This window comes from Lynx canadensis, chromosome A1, assembly GCF_007474595.2.
Source record: "Lynx canadensis isolate LIC74 chromosome A1, mLynCan4.pri.v2, whole genome shotgun sequence".
Classification (NCBI taxonomy): domain Eukaryota; kingdom Metazoa; phylum Chordata; class Mammalia; order Carnivora; family Felidae; genus Lynx; species Lynx canadensis.
This window is the reverse complement of record NC_044303.2, coordinates 139,271,038-139,292,604: the sequence shown is the minus strand read 5'-3', so window position 1 is coordinate 139,292,604 and position 21,567 is coordinate 139,271,038. Positions and strand designations below refer to the sequence as shown.

Sequence of the window (21,567 nt, the reverse complement as noted above, 5' to 3'; positions counted from 1 at the left end):
ACTGGTGCCTCTTCACCAGTTTGCTTTTTTTTGGAGGAGACGTGGCAGGGTTTAAGCTTGTGTCTTTCAAACTTAAGTATGCACTTGATACAGAACGTCTCTTTAACATTTTATTTACTGAGAACCGTTACCTTTAAAATGTAGGAGAGTGTGCAGCTAAATGACCGAAAAATAAGCAAATCAGTGTAAACGTTATAATCTAACAGCAGTTGGCTCTGTGTTTACAGCTTCGATCACCCTTTATTGTATTCCACGACAGGATATGGAATGAACGGTTGAGATTTTATGAAAACCTGAGGTGAATTGTTCATCTTCCCTACTGCATCCTGGCTGTCCTGCTGTGCGAGATGTGACTTATGCTCCTCGCTTCCATTTTATAAACATAACAGCACTGGAAAATTATTCAGCAAGGACACTGTGAGTGGCAGAGCGGTGATTTGACTTGAATCACTGCTGGGCTTGGCAAATGAATCCTGGCCTGCGTGGTAGGTAGATTCAAATTTAGTCAATGATTTGTGGCTCTCAACAGGTGATGGGTTATCTTTAATTTGACCAGATGGTTAAACCTGATTTCATAACAGAACGGGATCCTTGGATTCCCTTAACTCTTTGCCTCAGGCTTCCCTCCTATGCCAAACAAAATGGTCCCTTTGTTGTTGAAAGGGCTGGTAAATGATGTAAATGACATTGCGGCCATATATATATATATATATATATATATATATATATATATTCCAATTGAGGTTATATATTTCATTAAATTTCCTAATAACCCCTTAAAATAAATTCATATTTAAATATACCAATGATGCACGAATACACTCTAGTTGTAAATACACTCTTGCAAAACCCCCAAATAATACAGGAAAATCAAACCCTCCGGCCAATTTGTGCCATTGCCCTCTCTCCAATGAACCAGACTGCTTTTCCCCTTTTTCTCTACACAGTTACATTTATATGTTCCCATAGAAAAATCATTTTGTTTTCATTTGGTATATGTGTGTACATACACAAATGGGGTTACATTTGTTCAGTAACTTGCTCCCCCCCCTTTAATATGTTCTAGACATCATCCCAAGTCACTACATGAAAATCTATATTGTTCTTTTAAACTACTGGATAGTATTCTAAAATATGGGTGTATAACAGTTTATTGTAGTTAGACTACTTGAGATTTTTCAAACATTAGAAACAATACTACATCTTGCCGTTTGCGACCACACGGATGGAGCTAGAAGGTATTATGCTAAGCGAAATAAGTCAGAGAAGACAAACACCATACGATTTCACTCATGTGGAATTTAAGAAACAAAACAAATAAACGTAGGGGGAAGATAAAAAAAAGGGAGGCAAACCAAGAAACAGACTCTTAACTACAGAAAACAAACTGATGGTTAGTGGAGGGAAGGTGGGTAGGCGAATGGGTTACAGAGATGATGGGGATTAAGGAGGACACTTTTGAGAAGGACCTGGTGTGGTATTGGAAGTGTTGAATCACTAAATTCTACGCCTGAAACTAAGAGTCCGTCGTACGCTAGCTAACGCGCATTTAAATAAAAACTTGGGAAAAAACCCACAATGCTACAGTGAGTATTCTAATACATGCCAAATTTAGAAGTGGAATTTTTGGACAGAAGGATATGAAGGATATAAAGAGACCAAGGGAAAGGTAGTAGTAAGTTACATGTTTGCTGGGCTGGTGACTGTCTATTTATTTTGTTTCTGATGCCAGAGATTCTGGCTTTCGTTTCTGTTTTCATAATCCTCTCCTTCTGCACCCCCTTTGGGGTTATACTTGTGTTCATCTGCCCCTGAAGGAGAGGTCACTACTCAAAGTCAATTCCAGGAGCATATGGGTTACAGGAGCTTGGACACCCTTAACAGTAAAGACACCCAACAACAGAGCTACCAAACGAACAGCTTGGAGAGGGCTTTGCTCTCTCTGTTCTGAGTTGGCAGAGGTGGCTGGGGCCAAGGCAGGGGTGGGACCAGGTCAGGGGTTATTCCTCCCAGGAGCCAATGAGGCCTAAGTGATGGCAGGCAGGGCTGTACTTCCCGGCTCCTGGGAGGCATGGAGACTCTACTCAGAGCACAGGTCCTTGTTTTGTTTTGTTTTTGTTTTTTTCTTTTTAAATTAAGTTATAATCGACATGTAACATTATATTAGTTTCAGGTGTGCACCATAAGGATTCGATGTTTGTACATATTGTGAAATGATCACGGTAAGCATAGTTTAGTCCACATACAACACCACACATAGTTACAAACTTCCTTTATTCTCTCCACGGGAACTTTTAAGATCTACTGTCGTAGCAACTTGCAAAATTGCAATAGAGATTTATTAACTAGGGCCACCATGCTGTGATTACATCCCTAAGGCTTGTTTATTTTAATAACTGGAAGCTTGCACCTTTTGACCCTCTTCACCCTTTTGTCCTCTCCCCATCCCCAGATCGGCGACTACTGATCCGTTCTCTACATCCATGAGTGCAGTTTATGGTTTGTTTGTTTGTTTGTTTGTTTTTTAAGATCCCACATGTAAGTGAGAGAGGACCTTTTCAATGGCCTGTGTGCCAGTGGGAATGACACCCAAGTCTCCTGAGCAACAGCCAAGCGGTGGGCAACACGGTCACAGGCATCCTCTCTAGAAGAAAGGAATCCTATGCTAAGGAATGTCCCTCCTCCTCCCCTTTCCAATTGACTTCTGAACTTATTTTTACTTCTGATAAGAACATTTTGGATAATATCGTAGGTCAGGGCATTTTTGTTTTTTTGGTTTTAGAGAGAAAGAGAGCGTGGGTGAGTGGCAGAAAGGGGCACAGGAAGAGGGAGAGAGACAGTGACAGAGACAGAGAAAGAGGGAGAATTCTTAACAGGCTCCAGACTCAGCACAGAGACTGACGCAGGGCTCCATCCCACAACCCTGGGATCATGACCTGAGCCGAAATCAAGAGTTGGGTTCTCAACTGACTGAGCCACTCAGGCTCAGCCCCATCCATCTTTTTAAATAGAGGGATCATTACATAACAGAGAGAAATCTGGATTTACACTCAGAGTGTCAACTGGTTTTTGTTTGTTTGTTTGTTTGTTTGTTTGTTTTAAATTCAAGTTAGTTAACATACAGTGTAGTATTCGTTTCAGGAGTGGAATTCAGCGATTCATCACTTACATGCAACAGCCAGTGCTCATCCCAGCAAGTGCCCTCCTTAACGCTCATGAACTCTTAACGATGATCATAATTATACTCCTGTACACTCTTGCCTCACTTGGTCTTCAGAGAGAGAATTTTTTTTGCCCGCATAGAATATCTGCCCCAAATCCCCGACTCTTTCTTTAGCATGATGATCCGGGGTGTATTAACCCTAGGAAAACCTGAAGGTCTCCATGCTATAAACTCAAGGGAAGGAGAGACTAATTCTGGTCCAAGTAGCAGGTGAATTCCTTTGGAGAAAAAAGGTGATTTTTTTGAGCTATAATCTCTCTTTTTTTTTTTTTAAAGTTTATTTATTTTGAGAGAGAAAGAGAAAGACGGAGACAGAGAGAGCACGTAAGTGGGGTAAGGGCAGAAACAGAGGATCCCAAGCAGACTCCACACGGTCAGCACAGAGCCTGACATGGGGCTTGAACTCACCAACTGTGAGATCGTGACCTGAGCTGAAATTAAGAGTCGGATGCTCAACCAACTGGGCCACCCCCTGCTTCATGCGCTATAATATCTTGATAAAATATTCCTCCAGTCCAACTCTCTTGGCAATGATTATGCTTACCAAGTAAGCATCTGCTATTATTTTGTTTTCCCTGATGAGGACAAAAGGTTCTAAGAGGTTGACATGCGAAGTCTGGTCATCTTGACCGTTCTATTTATCCCTAAATGAAGAGACCAGAATTTGGGATTTCTGGCTAATCTCTTGGGATCTTGCTAAATAGGACATGGAGAGCATCCAGAACAAAGGAGGGAAGGAAGAATAAGTTTTAGACGACTGTGCTTTTCTCCTTGACCTCAAGCATAGAAGACTCCATGACTGGAGTCTTCCTGGTCTTGAGGAGAAGACTAGGCCATCAGTGGGGCTGCTGGCTGCTCTGCTCCCGGGAGGGCCGCTGGCCACTGTGATTCTACGCCCTGGACTCGGAGGGCGACCCAGCATTCATCCACCAGCTCGTGCTCTGGTTTCATCTGTGTTTTGAATTTATTTCCATTCCTTTCCGCCCACCATTTTGACTCCCTTTGACCTCTTGCCATTCTCAGAGAACCTGAATAATCACATGTAAAAACGAAATCTCTGCAAGGTTCCTGCCCCTGGGGACGCCACATTTAGACGCAGAGGCTGTGAATGACGGATGGCTATAGGCCATTTTAAGGGCCACAGCATCCACTGTTCATTTGTAAAAACTTACTCTCCTGCCAGTTTCCTGCCAGAACTGATGTAAATCAACGTGTCAGTGTCTGGACTAAAATAACTTTTTTCCCCTCTGCGAAAATAGGTTTTCAGATAGAGTTAGCCTGACCCTCACTGTGCCCCTGGGCAGGTGTAATAGCTCTGTGCCCTCTGACACTGCAGAAAGAGTGTGCTCCTGCACCCAGGAACAGCTCCTCCTGGATTCCAGGCTTCACCATGTCCAGGACTGAATGCAGCAGGGACCCAGGTAGCCAGAGCCGACAGCCTCCGGGAGCACACTTTCCAGAACTGCGTGGAAACTTTGCATCCAGGTAGAAGGGCTCCGGCTACACATAGTGGAAAAGGCCAGGGCCTGGCCAGGGTGATCCAACTTCCTTTTTTATTTTATTTTATTCATTTATTTTTGAGATACAGAACGAGTGTGAGAGGGGCAGAGAGAGAGGGAGAGAGAATCCCAAGCAGATTCCATGCTCTGTGTAGAGCCTGAGCCTGAGAGGTCACAACCTGAGTCGATGCCAAGAGTTGGGTGCTTAACTAACCGAGCCACCCAGGTGCCCCAAGAGTGATCCAACTTCTTTTTAAAAAAATTTTCAACGTTTATTTTATTTTTGAGAGAGAGAGAGAGAGAGAGAGCGTGCATGAATGGGGGAGGTGCAGAGAGAGAGGGAGACACAGAATCCAAAGCAGGCTCCAGGCTCTGAGCTCTGAGCTGTCAGCACAGAGCCTGATGCAGGGCTTGAACTCACAGACCATGCGATCATGACTTGAGCTGAAGTCAGACACTTCACTCACTGAGCCACCCCAGGCGCCCCGGGTGATCCAACTCCTTATACCACACTCCATACATTCCCCTAACATGCAAACACACACACACACACACACACACACACACACACAAACTCACACACACACTCTCTCTAAATAGGACTCAAGCCCACATTTAGGTTGGTGTCTTACAAAATAAAGCAACTTTGCAATTTCCCTTCTATAACCTAGCTAAGCTTTTATAATCCTGACTTCTTCTAGGTTCAGGGAATAGACATAGGCTGGAGTTCATCTTCTTAGCTGAGCTATTGAGTTATTAAAGATCTCCCTAACAGACGCCTATGTCAAGTCACGTTCACAGAAATTATGTATTTTTTTTTTCCGTATGAGACCAAAAATGTGCTGGTCTGATTTAATTCCTTTCCTTCTCTCTCATTTATGACTTAGTTTTATCACGAAACCAAAAAGGCGGGGGGTGGGGGGGCAGGGCCACATTTAATCTTTCAGTTGACCATTTCTTTGCAATTCTTTTAAGCCGTAACAATTTTACATTAACTCATCTTTACCAAGATAAATGAAGGTGAAAACAAGCCTGTGGGGTGAGTGGTCTGGGAGGTGAGGGCTGGGAGGAGAGAGAGCTGGAAATGAACAATGCTGAACACGTGAGCGACCTATGCACCTCGTCTCAGATTTAACAGCCATTTGCCACGATTTACAATCCAAGGTACCGTTCCTTGCCTCTTCTATCCCCAAGACATGAAGAACAGAAAGAACAAAAATGTCATGTATTTCTTACATTGATGACTTATGGGTTTTTAAGGAGGTTCTCTTGGACATCAGAGCAAGTTGCCCTTGACAGATGACTCTGCTACTGTATTTGATTTCAAGTTCCCACCAAGGAGTGCCAAACAAAATCGGTTGTTTTAAATTGTCCTATAATTTTTGCCCCTTCCCTCTACTCTGCCATGCCCCCAACCAACAAATAAATCACGCCAAGTTCTTTTAACCACACGCTTTAAAATGAAACAAGCACAAGGGACATTTTTCAACCTGACATCTGGACCCATTGTTCAGGAAGAACTTTACCAGGTGATGTTCAATTTCTCATGACAAATCACAGCATCCAGTCCATCTGGGAGAGCATTCTAGGGTGATTCGGGGAGGCTGAAGGGCTTCCTTCTGCCTCTGATATAGACAAACGACCTGTGCTGACACAGAGGGCTTTTAAGACTATCTAGTCACCCACTGAGCAAATTGAATCATCAAGCATGGATGCTGCCTCCACCAGATGGTCCAGGTCCAGATGATGCAGCTTATAGAAATAGCCTTCTGAACCCAAGGCGATTGAAGATGAAAAGAGAAAAAGAAAAGACAAACTTTGAAACTCAGCCTCCGTTCTTTCTCTCTTGAAGTTCTCCATTAGTCAATCCAAGGAGAGTATGTTCTGGAGAAACATAGTCTCATGTCTGAAAGTCATGGAAGATAGTTAATCAGGAAGTCATTGCTTTTCTTTCTTTCGCTCTTTCCTTCCTTTTCTCCCTCCTCCCCTTCCCTTTGTTCTCTCTTTTCCCCTTTCCCTCCCTCCTTCCTTCCCTCCCTTTTTCTCCCTCCCTCCTCTCCTCCCCTCCCTCCTCTCCTTCCTTCCTTCCTCCCTTCGTTCTCTCTTTTCCCCTTTCCCTCCCTCCTTCCTTCCCTCCCTTTCTTCTCCCTCCCTCCTCTCCTCCCCTCCCTCCTCTCCTTCCTTCCTTCCTCCCTTCTTCCCTTCTACCCTCCCTTCTCTCCTTCCTTCCTTCCTCCCTCCTTCCTTCCTTCCTCCCTACCTCCCTCCCTCCCTCCCTCCTTCCTTCCTTCCTCTCTCCCTCCCCCCTTTGTCTCTGTCTCTCTCATTCTTCTATTTCAGGACTTAAGATAGTTCTGGGCTCACAGAAGTTATGACATGGATACTTTGTGATCTTGCTTGGTTTGATTGGTGAGAACACCAGAGTCAACAGGGGACGAGTGCCCTACTTGAATAGGAGCTATAGCAGGAGGCTCTAAAGGATATTACCCTGTGTTCTCTGCACAAGAAGAAGAAACCAGAGGGTGGGAGGAAAATTCCCAAAGAACAGTCTTAGTTTCTTGCCATGAATGGAGGGAGTCAAAAGCAGCTGAGAAATGAGCTATCAAAGGGGAACCTCAAAAGCCAGATTCCTGGGCAGAGAAGTCCTTACGCCCCAAGTGGGAGGTTTTGAAGGGAGATTATGGACATGGCCTCTGAGGAGAAGCTATTTTTGAACACAGAATTTATTTAAAAAATTTCTTATTGTTTACTTATTTTTGAGAGAGAGGCAGAGCATGAGCAGGGGAGGGACAGAGAGAGAGGGAGACATAGAGTCCAAAGCAGGCTCTGTGCTGACAGAATAGCACAGAGCCTCAGGTGGGGCTCGAGTCTTCAACCATGAGATCATGACCTGAGCCAAAGTTGGCCGCTTAACCGACTGAGCCATCCAGGCACCCCTGAACACAGAATTTATAACCAGATCTCAGTTTTGTTCCTCTTTAGAGTGTATTACCCACAGGGACTTGTGCCTGATGATGACAATAGTAGAATTTTAAAAATTCTTCTGAAACTAATCAGTTGGCTAACATCTGGCAGGTCATGGGCACATGTGACTAGAAGTGAGGAAAATGTGTTGATGTGACTCATGGTTTTATGGAGTGAAGAGAGGATCTCAACCTCATTCCTAGCTTTCCCTTCCTCTGTAGGCAAAGAGTTCAATGTTTCATGTGTTAGAAGCACAAAGAACATGTGATAACACTCGCATGTTTATATTGATTTCTTGGCTTCGAGAAAAGGGTTTCTTGCTATCAAGAGCTTGGCTTTCTTAGGGGTCTCTGAAAAAAAAAAAAAACCAACAAAGAGAAAATGCTTGTGGTGTTTTGAAACTTTTATCATGGAAAGTTCCAAAAACATACACGCATAAAGAGAGCATTGTCTACTGGCCCCATCCTCCCATCACGAGGCATCAGCAATTATCAATTCAAGCCTGAGTATGCTTCCTTAATTCTCCACCCTTTCCCCTGCCCCCAACAGGACTTTCTTGACCAAGATCCCAGGCATCATATTTTTTCACTGGTAACTACTTCGAACCTTATCTCTGAGAGCTATGGACTCTTCCTGTCTTTCTTAAACGTAACCGCAATATCATTATCACACCTAAAAAATCCTAACAATAATTCTTTAATGTCATCCAAATTTCATGACCTTTTGCATTTGATTGGTTTGAGAACCTTCTGGCTGGTGGGAAGGGGCTCTCTGGCAGGTCACTGGGCACCATGTTAATGCTTCTATTATGTGGTGTGATGTCCACAGGTATAATTAGGCCTGTGGCCTTCTCAGCCCCAGGCAGCCACTAATGAAAATGCAGGGCAACAGCTAAAGGAAAAAAAAAAAAAAAAAAGCTCTGATTTAGCAATTCCCCTCAGGCGTTCTCTTTTCCTCCTGGTTGTTATCCCACAACCAGTTACCATTTTGTAATTTCCCCAAACCACCCCCATTCTTGTATTATCTAATCACTTACAGAGCATCATAGATGTTGGTAACATTGTTGTGTTTCCGAGAAAATACTTCTCTATTTCTAAGTCTGTCACTGAGGCGAGAGCCATTGAACTCTGGAAAACTCTCGGGTTAGCTGTAATTATGGTGTGGGGTCAGGGACAAAGATTTGGGGAAAACACCAGGGCTCCTTAGAGCGAAGAAGGGGACCACTGAGGACAAGGCGCCCTCTGTTTCTGGCATATAATTGCTTTAGCATTGAAAAAAATGGCAATCCTTGACCTCTGAGTCTGGAACTTTCTTCAGCATCTCTGACAGAATGTCACTCTGTTTACGACTGTGGTGAGATGATCCTTTACTCCCAGTCTTCTCAAGAGTTGTGGATCACGACGAATATTGTCTGGAGGTCTCACGTTGAGCGTTTTGAACTACAACGAATCTAAAAGCTGTTTGGATCATTGTGTTTTGGGTTTGGTAATTTTTTCCAATTTGCAGGCACAGCCACTCACATCTAAGAGCACCAATTCATCGAGTTAATTGAGGTGGCCCAGCAAGGGCTTTTCGTTGCAAAATGTTAATTTGGAATAGGGCTTCAAACCTTTCTCTTCCTGGTAGAGCCACATGGCTCGACAGAGGCCCGTCCAGCTCTCTGGACAGTGCATGAGGACAGTGTTGATTATACAGTTCCATTTCGGCCACGGAAAGGTTCTGTCCCTGTGCCCTCAGGTAGAGACAGGGGAGAATTACAGTTGCCTTTTGAGTTCCCACGCTGGGCCCAGGCGTGTTCCTCCCTGCAATCCTATTAACTCACTCTGGGAAGGTAAAGGAGGGTGGGATTTGTCCCTTCCTTTTTGCATCACAACTGCCCCTGTTAGACTGGCTTTCCTCAAACCTTTGCTCTTTTATGCAAATATCCAAAGCCAATCAGTTCAGCAAACCTGCTGGCCCTCTCCTACTAAATGCAGGGTCTGTAGTTAGGCTCAGGGAAGCAAGAAATAGTGGAGATTTTTGTCCTCAGGGAAGAAAGATCTACCCCCAGGTAGCCTCGTCCAATACAAACCAATGTCCTGTTGACCCACCCTCTGAAATACCATCGAATCTGTCAACATTTCTCCATGGCCATCTGGCCCAAGCCACCGCCACCACCGCCACCACCATCATCTGCGTGGCTGCTTGCAGGGACTTCTATCTGGTCTTTGTGCATCCACCTTTGCCTCTCTACAGTCCCATGTCAATCCACACAGCACATGAAACCAACTTTTCAAAAACAGACACAACGATAAATCACCCCTCGGCTTGAAGGCTAAAGGTACAAATTCTTAACAAGGCCTTCAAGGCCCCCCTGTCCCCCACCCCCCAACCGTCTCTTTTGCTCCCTTTGGCTCATCTCCCTCACTGCGGTTCACTGTGACCTGCAGGTCCTGTCCTCGAGAGACTTCCTCCTGCCCCAGCTCTCCCTGATAAACTCTTCCTTCCATTTGCCTAATGAGTTCCCAAGCAGCCAGGCGCTCTAGGCTCAAACATCTCTCCTTAGGGACTTTCCCAGAGAGCCACATAGCATCATGTTCTTCTCTGCAGTGTTCCTCACAGTTGTCATCTTCCTCTTGCTGTGTGATTACTTGATGTAGGCCTGTCTCTCCATGTCTTTTGGACCATAAGCAACATGATCCGTGAAGAAGACAGGGACCACGGCTCCTTTATTCACTGTTGCGTCCCTAGTGCCCAGCACAACCGCTGGTGTGGAACGAACGAACAAGGCAAATGCCCTAGGTCAGGGAGACAAGTCACATTGGGAAAGGTGGTCTGGTAGCCTTAGAAATGAAAGGCAGTGCTGAAAGATAAACTGAGGTACATTAAAACTTTTAAGAGCTTGTTTGAACAGAAATTGATCTGGGGGTGCCTCGGCGGCTCAGGCGGTTGAGTGTCCGACTTCGGCTCAGGTCATGATCTCGCGGTCCGTGAGTTCGAGCCCCGCATTGGGCTCTGTGCTGACAGCTCGGAGCCTGGAGACTGCTTTGGATTCTGTGTGTCCCTCACTCTCTGCCCCTCCCCCACTCATGCTTGGTCTCTCTCTCTCTGTCAAAAAGAAATAAACATTAAAAAAAACTTTTAAAGATTGGTTTGAAGAGGGCAGCAGGAAACAGAAGGGGTTAAGGGCGCTCTTCTGACCAGAGCACAAAGAGACTCTCATAGACCAAAGGCGAATGCAAAACAATGAAGTTATTGATTAGCTATAGCTCAAACGTTTGCCCTACTTGGAAAAGCCTAGGTGGCCATTTGTGATTGGTTGTCCTTAGGTTCCCACTGAGTAACCTTGAGGCTTTACAGGCTTCAGTTTTGGTTTGTTGATGTTGGTGGCTGCTAAGCTATTAGGACCACTTCAGTCTAATGACCACCTTGATTAACTAATTTAGCAGGAGAGAAGGGAAGGAAAGCAGAGATGAGAGACTTTGGGAGACAGAGTCGAGGTGACTCGAAAAGCACCAAAGGTAAGAGAGCCTTGACGTTTATGAATTCCCGCACTTGATGGCTATTTCCCAGAATACATTGCTCAGCACACTTATCCCAAGAAGCGTCCCCTAAAAGAAAAAAAGGGGTCCACGGACAAATACTTTTGAAAAGTATTCTCATCCATATCTCTTTTTTGGAGCTTCACAATACGAATGATCATATTTGTACCTGATACTTTAAGGTTACTTAAAGAAAGCCTATTTGACTTGAAATGAGGAAGAGCTATTTGGTGGGTGGGGAGGAGTTACAGGGTAATTACCTTTTCTGATCTGTTGAGTTAAAATGCCAGCGACTATCCGAGCGGGGATGTTAAACAGGTCATTGCAAATGTAGCTCTGGAGATGAGAGGGTAGATATGTGAAAATGCTCAGAAAAATATAAGTTCAGGCCTGAACACGTCCATCTTCTACAGGAATGGGCTTTCTGGGGATACAGTCCTTTAGCCTCCAGATAAACTATCTTGGAGGAAAGTTCAGACAAAATGTGCTCACCAATCTCCCTTGCAGTTAAGGGTGGCCAGTAAAAATAAGTGGGAGTTGGTTGGGACTTCCTGCCCAGCTCTTCAGAAGGGACCTACCTGATATACCTGAGCTCCTAAGGAGTGGTATTCACCACAGCCAAAAAGGGGAAACAACCCAAATGTCTACTGACATGCATGGGTAAACAAAATGTGGTATTGCTTTCTAAAGGGAAGAGCCAACAAAGAACCACGGGCAGGCCAGTGAAGTCTGGGTGCTTCTTGAGCGATAAGCAGGAGAATTACATTTTTTGCATGTTTCTTTAAAGGTAAAACCTCTTGGTAAAGAATTCAACACTATCATAATTTTAGGGGTGAGACTGCCAGGTTCTTGGCTACAATTCACGGTTGAGTATTAGTTGCACTATCTATGATTGAGCTAATTGTAGGTTACCGATGCCGTATGTATATTTATTCAATATCAACCCACATTTGTTTGAGTCCCACTTTGTACGTGTAGTGAGCAGCAAGGAACAATAGACCTGACTGAAGCCACAGTGATGGATCTTATTGCAAACCACAAGCTTTTAAAATTCCCCATTAAATGCAGAGAGTCCTCATGGAAGGAAGGAACTAAGATCCCTATTGATAAATACAGACACCGGATGACCTCATTGCCTCTGCCCCCTTCCACCCGCCAGAGTGTCTCTCAAGGTCCCTGGGTAATTGTGACACTAACAGGCTCCTTTGTAGATCAGCCATTAATTTTAATTAAAAAAAAAAAAAGTCTTGGGGTTGCATTTGAGCTCAAAAGAAGAATGAAGCCCCTGCAACCAAGAGTGATTGTGGGGCAGGTGAAGAGTAATGAAGACATGACCTTGGGCAAGTCTTCTCTGCAAAACCCAGCTCTTCATATATAAAATACAAGTGTTGGAAGAGGTTATTTCAGGAACCTTCCAGAGCTGATAGTCTGTGATGCTAGTTATTGAGCTACTTAAATGAAACGGCTTGTGAGGAATTTGAAATTATGCCTCTCCTGGAATGTTAGAGCCCTAAGTTACGGGATGTTCAGTCACACATTTACTCATCCATACTTTCATCCACCGAGCATTTATCAAGGTCATACTGTGTGCCTGTTCTTAGCCGCTAGAATTGTGTTGATGGATATGACATGGTTCTTACCTAGAGAAACTCAGGGTTCACCTGCCGAGGCACAAACACCTTAAGAGCTTTAACAAAGGTGAGATTGCAAAGGAGGAAATACCTGCAATATGTTTATGCAGGTATTATGCAGGACAAAAAAAAGTTTCTAAAGCAATTAAATGAGAAGACAGGATCTTAAAAAGAGGGGAATGCTCCAGCTTGGGAGCTAGAGAGGGAATGAAAGGGGTGAGGTCGTAGGGACCTATCATGCTAAGAATTTTGGTCATTTTCTGGTTGAGAATAATCAAGGACAATTATTAAATAATCAAATAAACTAGGATAACAATCACATGATGAACAAACAAGGAAATAATCAAAAGTAGGTTCTAAAAGCATCCCACTCCCCTTTTTAAGAAAAGATTTTATTTTTAAGTAATCTCTACACTGAATGTGGGGCTCAAACCGATAACCCCAAGATCAAGAGTTGCATGCTCTGCTGACTGAGCCAGTCAGGTGCTAACATCATCTCTGAGAGCTCAGGATAAGAAAAATCCAAGGAGTTGTTCATATCCATAATCTCGTGGAATGTGACAGCCGAAACTGTAAGGATGTCCCCAGGAAGGTTCCACAAAACTCAAGAGGTAATCATCCCTCCTGCCTCATATTATCACTTTAACAGAGTAACATGACCCGCAAATGGCAAGATTTCATTCTTTTTCATGGCTGAGTAATATTCTCCTGTATATATGTACCACATTTTCTTTAAAAAATTTTTTTTAAAATGTTTTTACTTATTTTTGAAGGAGAGAGAGAGAGAGAGAGAGAGAGAGCGCAAGCATGAGCAGGGGAGGAGCAGAGAGAGAGGGAGACACAGAATTCGAAGCAGGTTCAGGTTCTGAGCTGTCAGCACAGAGCCCAACGCTAGGCTCGAACTCACAGACTGTGAGATCATGACCTGAGCCCAAGTCAGATGCTTAACCGACTGAGCCACCCAGGCATCCCTGTACCACATTTTCTTCATGGAGCTAGAGAGTATACTGCTCACATGTGGAATTTAAGAAACAAAATAGGGGTGGCTATCTGGATCAGTCATTGGAACATGCAACTCTTGGTCTTGGGGTTATGAGTTCAAGACCCATGTTGGGTGTAGAAATTACTTAACAGAGAGAGAAAGAGAGGGAGAGAGGGAGAGAGGGAGAGAGGGAGAGAGAGAGAGACAGAGAGACAGAGAGACAGAGAGGAATCAAGAAATAGACTCTTAATTATAGAGAACTGATCGTTACCAGGGGGGAGGGGGGTTGGGTTAAACAGGCAATGGGGACTAAGGAGGGCACTTGTGATGATCACTGGGTGATGTATGGAAGTGCTGAATCACTATATTGTACACGTGAAACTAGTATAACACTGTATGTTAGCTGACGGAAATTAAAATAAAAACTTAAAAAAACCCCAGAGTAATATGACCTAATGTGTCATGATTCAATGTCAAAACGCTCAAGTGAGGTCCTTCTTTTTTTAGTGTTTCAAGAAGGCAGAGGGATAGCTTTGAACTTGGACTGATGTAGATCAAATAGCAATTCCATGTAACCTTACACTGATCACTTAATCTCTCTGAACCCCAATTTACTCTTCCATAAAATGAAGGTAATACTTCCTACTTTTTAGGGTTATGAGAATCAAATAAATCAATGAAAGTATTTAGAATTTGCTAGTGCAATTATACATTTATTGCTGTGATTTTTAAAAACAAGATCGTTCCCACTACATTAGAAGTTCTGTGAAGGTAACAGCCCTGCTTTTCCTCGTCCTTAGGTGGATGGATAGTGCCCAGCCCACGCACGGACTCTCTTAAACAGTGGTGATGATGATAGATCTTTTGGAAAGCGTACGGGGTGATGAGAAGGGGGAATCCCCTTAGGATGTGTTTCTACAATTTTTGTTAAACCAAGAAGTCAGATGCAATAGCTCACCCTATTTGTATAGACCTAATTTCGGGGCTCTATTCTGCCAGGCAACGTATTGCAAACACATCAGTTAGGTGAGGCCGATGCTCATAAACAATTAGGTTCACGGCATCAGTAGGAAGAGAGTCCTGAGGCAAGGTGATTCATTCCCCATGTTAAATCCAGTATGGTCAGCCTCTGGATCTTTTAAATGATGCTTTCTCAGTCATGACTTCATTTTTCTTGGGGTTAGTCTCCGCGGTAATTTTCTTTCCTTTTTTCTATAATTGAAATATATCTGACGTATCACATCGTGTAAACTTAAAGCACACAACATGCTGATCGGATACATTTGTATATTACAGCATGGTTGCCACTGTAGCAATTAATTATAAGCGACTCTCAGGTCACATAATTATCATCTCAGTGGTTCGAATAATTAAGACAGTTTCTTAAGCAAGTTTGATGATTACAATACATCATTGTTGTCTGCATTCACTATATTGTACATTAGATCTCTAGCACATTGCAAATTTGTACCCTTGATCAGCATCTGTCCCGTCCCGCCACCCTCCATCCCCTGGTAACCATAATTTTACTCTGTTATTACAAGTTGGTTTTTTTTTTTTTTTTTAAGATTCCACATATAAGCGATATGCAATATTTGGCATTCTCCATCTGACATCTCGCTTAGCATAATGTCCTCAAGGTCCATCCGTGTTGTCACACTGCAATTTTCTAAAGTGGATAATGTTAAGGTCTAAGTACTTCGGGTGCTTGGGATAACCATCACATCAAGATAAACTCCTCTGTCAGATTTTAAAGTTACAGACGGATCTGTAGCAGACTCAAATAATAATTTGGGTGTTCTAGGCATTATTCTCACTGGAGTATGCGCAGGGAAATTCTTCTGCAGGCATGATTTTCTGCTTGACACTTTCTTCCTGAATATGGAAGAAAATGGCCTTTCCCCATTTCCCTTTCTTCAAGATTTGGTCCTTCATCTAGACCCTCCTGAGATAACCTCCAGATCACGGTGTCTTGCAAAACACATGGACTTCAAAGTCAGATCTCAGCTGCAATCTGGACTTACTACTTAACCAACTACGAAAATGTGGGCAGAGGCTTTGGATTTATTGTACATCAGGTTCTTCTTCTACAAAATGAAAATAATAATAACGTGTGTTTCAGAGGGTTATTACAGATGTCACCAGATGTAGACATTTTATTTGCCTTAGCTTCTCTTGTAGAGAACACTGTATTTGTCTGGAAGGAATACCGGGGCGAGGGTAAGACCCCTAAGGGCAAGCTCAAGACACCTGATGTGATTAATACACTCAATTGCAGGCAATACGAGGAGGATTTGACTTAGCTTATAAGGAAAAAGGGAAAGGGAAAGGAGGAGAGAGCGGAGATAGGGAGATGGTGGAGGGCTCTATATTGTTCAGTTAGACATTTCCTCAAGCCCTTTTCTTGCCCCCTAGCAAATCTATAAATTTGATTAAACTCACCAGATTGGTTCTAGAAACACGTGAATGGGGCTGGATTTCCGTTTGGGATCAAAGAGGAGATAGCACATGTGGATGTAAACCAGGTAAAAGATTAGACTAATGCTCTGGGAATTCATGGAAATTGAGGGAAGGGCTTGGAACTTCCATGGTTTTTAGAATTGAGGTTCAAGCCAAGTTCACTAGAGGTCAAGGAACAAGGAAATCCTAGGGGATGGCTGGATTCTTGAGGATTTGAGTTAATGTACCTAAAATTGTCTACTACGCATTGTTCATCTAAAAACTGATGGCTACTGGAGTGCCTGAGTGGCTCCGTCCATTGAGCATCTGACTCTTGATTTTGACTCAGGTCATGTTCTCCCAGTCTGTGAGTTCAAGTCCTGCCTCAGGCTCTGCACTGACAGTGTGGATCCTGTTCGAGATTCTCTCTCTCTCCCTCTCTTTCTGCCCCTCCTCCAATTTCTTTCTCTTTCTCTCTCAAAAGAAATAAGTAAACTTTAATAAAAAAATAAAAACGATGGCTGCTATCTTTGGCCACATGCAAATCCAATGTTGAGTATTAGACTTGAATTGCATTTCAAAGCTGGAGCTAAGCCCAGATGGAGAAATTAGATATAAGAAGACTTCATCTGACTTAAAGAGGGGAGGGAGGAGAGAGTGCAGAAAAGAGATGCCCAAAATAGGTATTTCTGTCCATCCAGTCCTCTGTTTGTCGTTTCTAAGTCCAGAAACAAGAGCTGTCATTTTTACATTCCTAGTAACTAGCTCTGGAGCCTTTAACATGCCTTCTAATGTCTCAGCCTTAGTTTGACTCTTTTTGCAAAGTGAATTTCCCTACATTGACCTCAAAGGAAGCATGTCTGGTTTGAATGAAATAAGGGAACGTGAAAGTACTTTTCCAAATATGAAGTCTTACACAAGAGCAATCATGAGCATGATCATGGCTGCCCTGACCACCCACCACCGCAAGCTACTTAAGGGCATGGGCTACTGTCTTATTCATGGCCTTATCTTTTTGCCTAAGACAATGCCCAGAAAGTATTTACTGAGTGAACAAATGACTGCATTCAGCATTTTTCACTTTTTGAATAACCACCACACCTGAAAGTTTATCGTCTATACTGTCTTCATAGCACCTATGCCAACGTTTCTCTGTTCCTCTGACCCCCCACCTCCATTTCTTCTCTTTGAGCTCATGACTTCATCCACTAAAGAAGAGTATTAAAAAAAAAAAAGTTATTGCAATTCTTCCTCTTGAGCCAATTCTGTGCATCTGGGATTTCTATTTCCTACCCATAAACCCAAGTGATCTGGTTTCTGTCCCGACACTCGACTGAAATTGTTCCCAAATAGTCAATGTAAATTCACCGATTGGAAAGCCTGATTACCTTTTCTTAGACTTTATTCTTCTTGACCTCCTTGAAACACAGGACACTCTGGTTACATTTGGCCACTTTATCCTTTGGCCACTGGACTCTACCCCCTGGGGTCTTTTACCATAAATAATGTATATCCCCCTTGGCTTCCCTCCCTTCTTCTATCTGTCCCCATTTCTGGACCAAATTCTCATTCCCTCCTCAATGAGTCTCCAATGGTTTCTACCTTTTCAACTTCCTGATACGTGTGCCCTGCCTGCTTTGGGCACCAGCACCTGGATCATATTTTCCCACGTCATAGACTCTCCAATTCCCTAGTGCTCTAACATGCTGCTCTGTGCTTCTGGGAGGATGCTTGGGATCCACCTCCACCTCTACCTTGGGGCAGGTCTCCCCTTCCTGAAACTGGAAGGCAGCAGCTGAACAGAGGGACATAGGGACAGTCTCTTCAGTCTTCCCCTCTCTTGGAATATATCACAACATCGTCTGTGATTCCTGTTTAGATGACTCAGGGACACATTTCTCTGGCTGTCATGTCACCAGACATCAGTCCACATTTCCCATGGCTTCCTAGATACTTCTATTAGAAGCCCCTGCCACCTTCTCAGCCTCAACTCTATTAAAATCTGACCCACCTTCCCACATAATCTGGATCTCCCTCTTTACAATCAATAGCACTACCATTTTCTCCAGTTTTTAAAGTTTATTTTTCATTTTCAAATTCATCTCTGATTCTTTCTGCTACTTCTAACTTATTTCTGCTCTGTTTAATTATAGTAAAATAACTTGCTGCCTCTTCCCCTCTTCTCTATAACATCCCTCTCATTTTCCCTCCTTTTCATTTCCACTCAATTTCCATTCCAGCCTCACTTTTGTGTAGGTCATCATCTCAGGTCTGAATGAATACAGAATTCCTCAGCTTACCAGGAGTTGGAGCTTGGAGTATTTGGAGTTGGGCTGCCTAGGTTTGTGTCCAGACCTTACTGCTTCTTACTGTGTATTGAGGACATTGTCCTTGTGCCGTATCCCTGGCCAGATATGCATGACCTGTTCCCTCTCACTGCTCAGCTTCTACTCCCGCTGCATGGCTCAGCTTGTCTCACCTCCATGTGGCCCCCGTGACACAGCCATTGCACACTGCTTTCTTTCTCCTCTGAAACACGCTAGCCTTTATGTATTAGTAGCACCATTTCCTAGTTAGGAAAACTTACATCGTACTACATGAATGTATCCAGTAAATATTTACAGAGCGCTTTCCTAGGCACTGGGGAAATAGTGTGGCATAGGGTATATAATGAAGCCTACATTCTAATTATGCAGGTATGGAAGATGTGGTTGGCAATTATGTAAACAAGTCAGCAATCAAGAACAACCTAGTAATAGGTACTATGACAGAAATGAAATGGCGATGGATCTGAAAGTGTTTCATCAGCTATTTTGGATTGGTGGTATAGACAAGGAGAATGTGTTGATTTTCTGAGGAGGGAACAGCGAAACTGAGATCTGAATCACAGAAGAGTTAACCCTGGGACGATCTGGGACCAGAAGTGTCTAGGTGAAGAGACCAGCAAGTTCAGTGCCCCAAGGATGGAACAAGCCTAGTGACTGGAGAAACACAAAGAAGGTCCATTTACCTGCAGGGTATATATAGGAGGAGGCAGATAAGTCAGAGAGGTTGCCATGGGCGTATGGGAGCCCCAGATCAGATACAGCCTTGTAGCCTCAGGTAGGAAGTTTTAGATTTAAGTTTAGATGTGGTGAAGCAGAAGAATGATATGGCCCGATTTATTTTGAAAATCTCACTCTGGCTGCTGTGTGGAGAAATAGCAGAGGAACATCCAAGTGGAGGCAGGGAGGCTGGCTGCGAGGCCACTGCAGGAGTCCCAGAGAGTGTTGGTGGTGGGAACGGCACGGGATGGGGGAAGGGTGCACACTGGGATATGTTTTGAAGGTGTGGTTGGCATGGCTTGCTGACAGATTGATGTAACCGTGGATGGGAAATGACAAACCAAGGATGTTGGGGTCTCAGCTTGAGCAATTCGTGGTAAGAGTTGCTTTTTACTGAGGTGAGGATGACAGGGCTCCCCTCCGTGAGGCGGGCAGAAGGTAAGTGTTTTAGAGGAGAGAGAAGTCCCTATGGGCAAGAGGGCAGGTTGGCTCCTCGGAAGGGGACAAGCTGAGCCTTGAACGATCATCACGGAACTGAATCTAAGAGAGGTTCAACTTATTTTTTTACATTTCGATATCGGGTTTTAATAAGAGAGATATTCAAAATCATTATGGTCGAAATTATTACATCAAAAACTTTTATAATAAATGCTTGTTGTTAGTCTACATACAATTTCGTTTTTTGGTGCGAAGTTCTTTGCCTGCAAGAAAGAATTTTTGGCTTACTTCACTAATAGGAATATCTCTTAATGTTGGGATGGCCTCTTCTTCGTATTTCTTCTGCTGTTGATTTTTAGCCTAGTTATCTGTGATGGCATGAGTGGAGTTGAGCTGAGAGGTACTCATCATGTTTATTCCCAACAAGAGTATGTAACCGATTACTATAGTAATGAGGAGGTAGACGGACAACGCAAACGCCCAATACTTTTGAGGCCAGTAGGTTAAGCCTAAGGAGTTTAGCCAAGATTCAGAAATAAAAGCTCATAGAAGATATAGTATGAAGCCACATTGGGAGCTTAAGAAAAGAGCAAAGCCATACATCGCTCTTTCTGGCAATGGTGATGGTGAATGTTCCACCATTTCCCCTGTGGCTTTAGACAATCTTGGGTCCTTGAAGCGCCCACTCAGGCCCCTCCTGACAGCTCGGCCACCTCAGCTTCAAGTCCCCTGCGCAAGTGCTGCCCTGGGCTTTCGATATGTTAGGGTGAATGGATATATTTGATGAGAAAGCTAAGGACAGAGAGACTACATATGTTAAAACCAAGTCTGTCCTCATTCACACCAACGATTTTGCTAAACTCAAACCTCATTAGGTTTCGGCACTTTACTGGCCCATGTTGCTGAAGCGTTAGCAGTGAGGTGGAGGGAGATGTAGAGATTTGAAGAACGGGATTCGACAGCAGAGGGACTTCAGGTACGTTCTCTGACCTTCTCCCATGGCTCTGACTTCTAAAGCCTCACCTTTTCTATTCATACTTGTGCTGGTTTTATGTTTGTCTGACTTGTCTCTTTGTCTTTGATGGCACCCCTGTTTTTGTTCCCTGGGGGCCTTCATTTAATACTCTTCACTGATCTCCTGTCTCCCTTGCCTGAGGAATTCTCTTTCATCATCAAAAGCATTTCATCAGGCACCTATTTAGCACCCTGCTCTGTGTTAGGAGCTAGACATGTTTCTGGCCTCCAGGTTTCTGACAATTCTTAAATTCCTTTTATATTGTGCCTTTTTGCAGAAATGGTTGTGGCCGCCCAGTCTACACCACCAGACTTCAGAGAGTTGGTGACAGTGGACCTTGCTCCAGCTCTATGGCAGGTGCTCGGATGTGGCTGGTAATTAGAGAAACTCTACGTTTCCTGGGCTCTCTGTGTTTTAGGGCAATGGCTATGGCCAGAGTGCTCATGAGCCAGATAGAGCAAGGTTCGAATGCTGACGGCCACTTTCTAACTGCGTGATGTGACTGACAGTGCTCGTTTTCCTAAATCTTGGTTTCCTCCATTGTAAACAGGCTATTACACAGCTACTTAGCAGTGCTGTGGAGACCTACCTGAGCTAATGTATGTAAGCCCCCAGCACAGTGCCCGACACAGGTAAGGGTTCAATAAATGGTGGAATTTCTTACTGATTTATCAATCTGTCATTATTGATAAAATGACATGCCCAGTAGAGCATTAACAAGGGATAGAAAAACAGACACAAATACGATGAGAAAGTGATGATAGAATCTTAGACGTGGAAGAGGCCAAAGTAGAAGAGATAAAAGTTATTC

The 21,567-nt window shown here is 43.7% G+C and overlaps 1 pseudogene; it reads right to left on the bottom strand.

Moving 5' to 3' along the window:
- Positions 1-4,051: 4,051 nt before the first annotated feature.
- On the bottom strand, positions 4,052-20,383 carry LOC115518243 (annotated as a pseudogene).
- Positions 20,384-21,567: the final 1,184 nt, after the last annotated feature.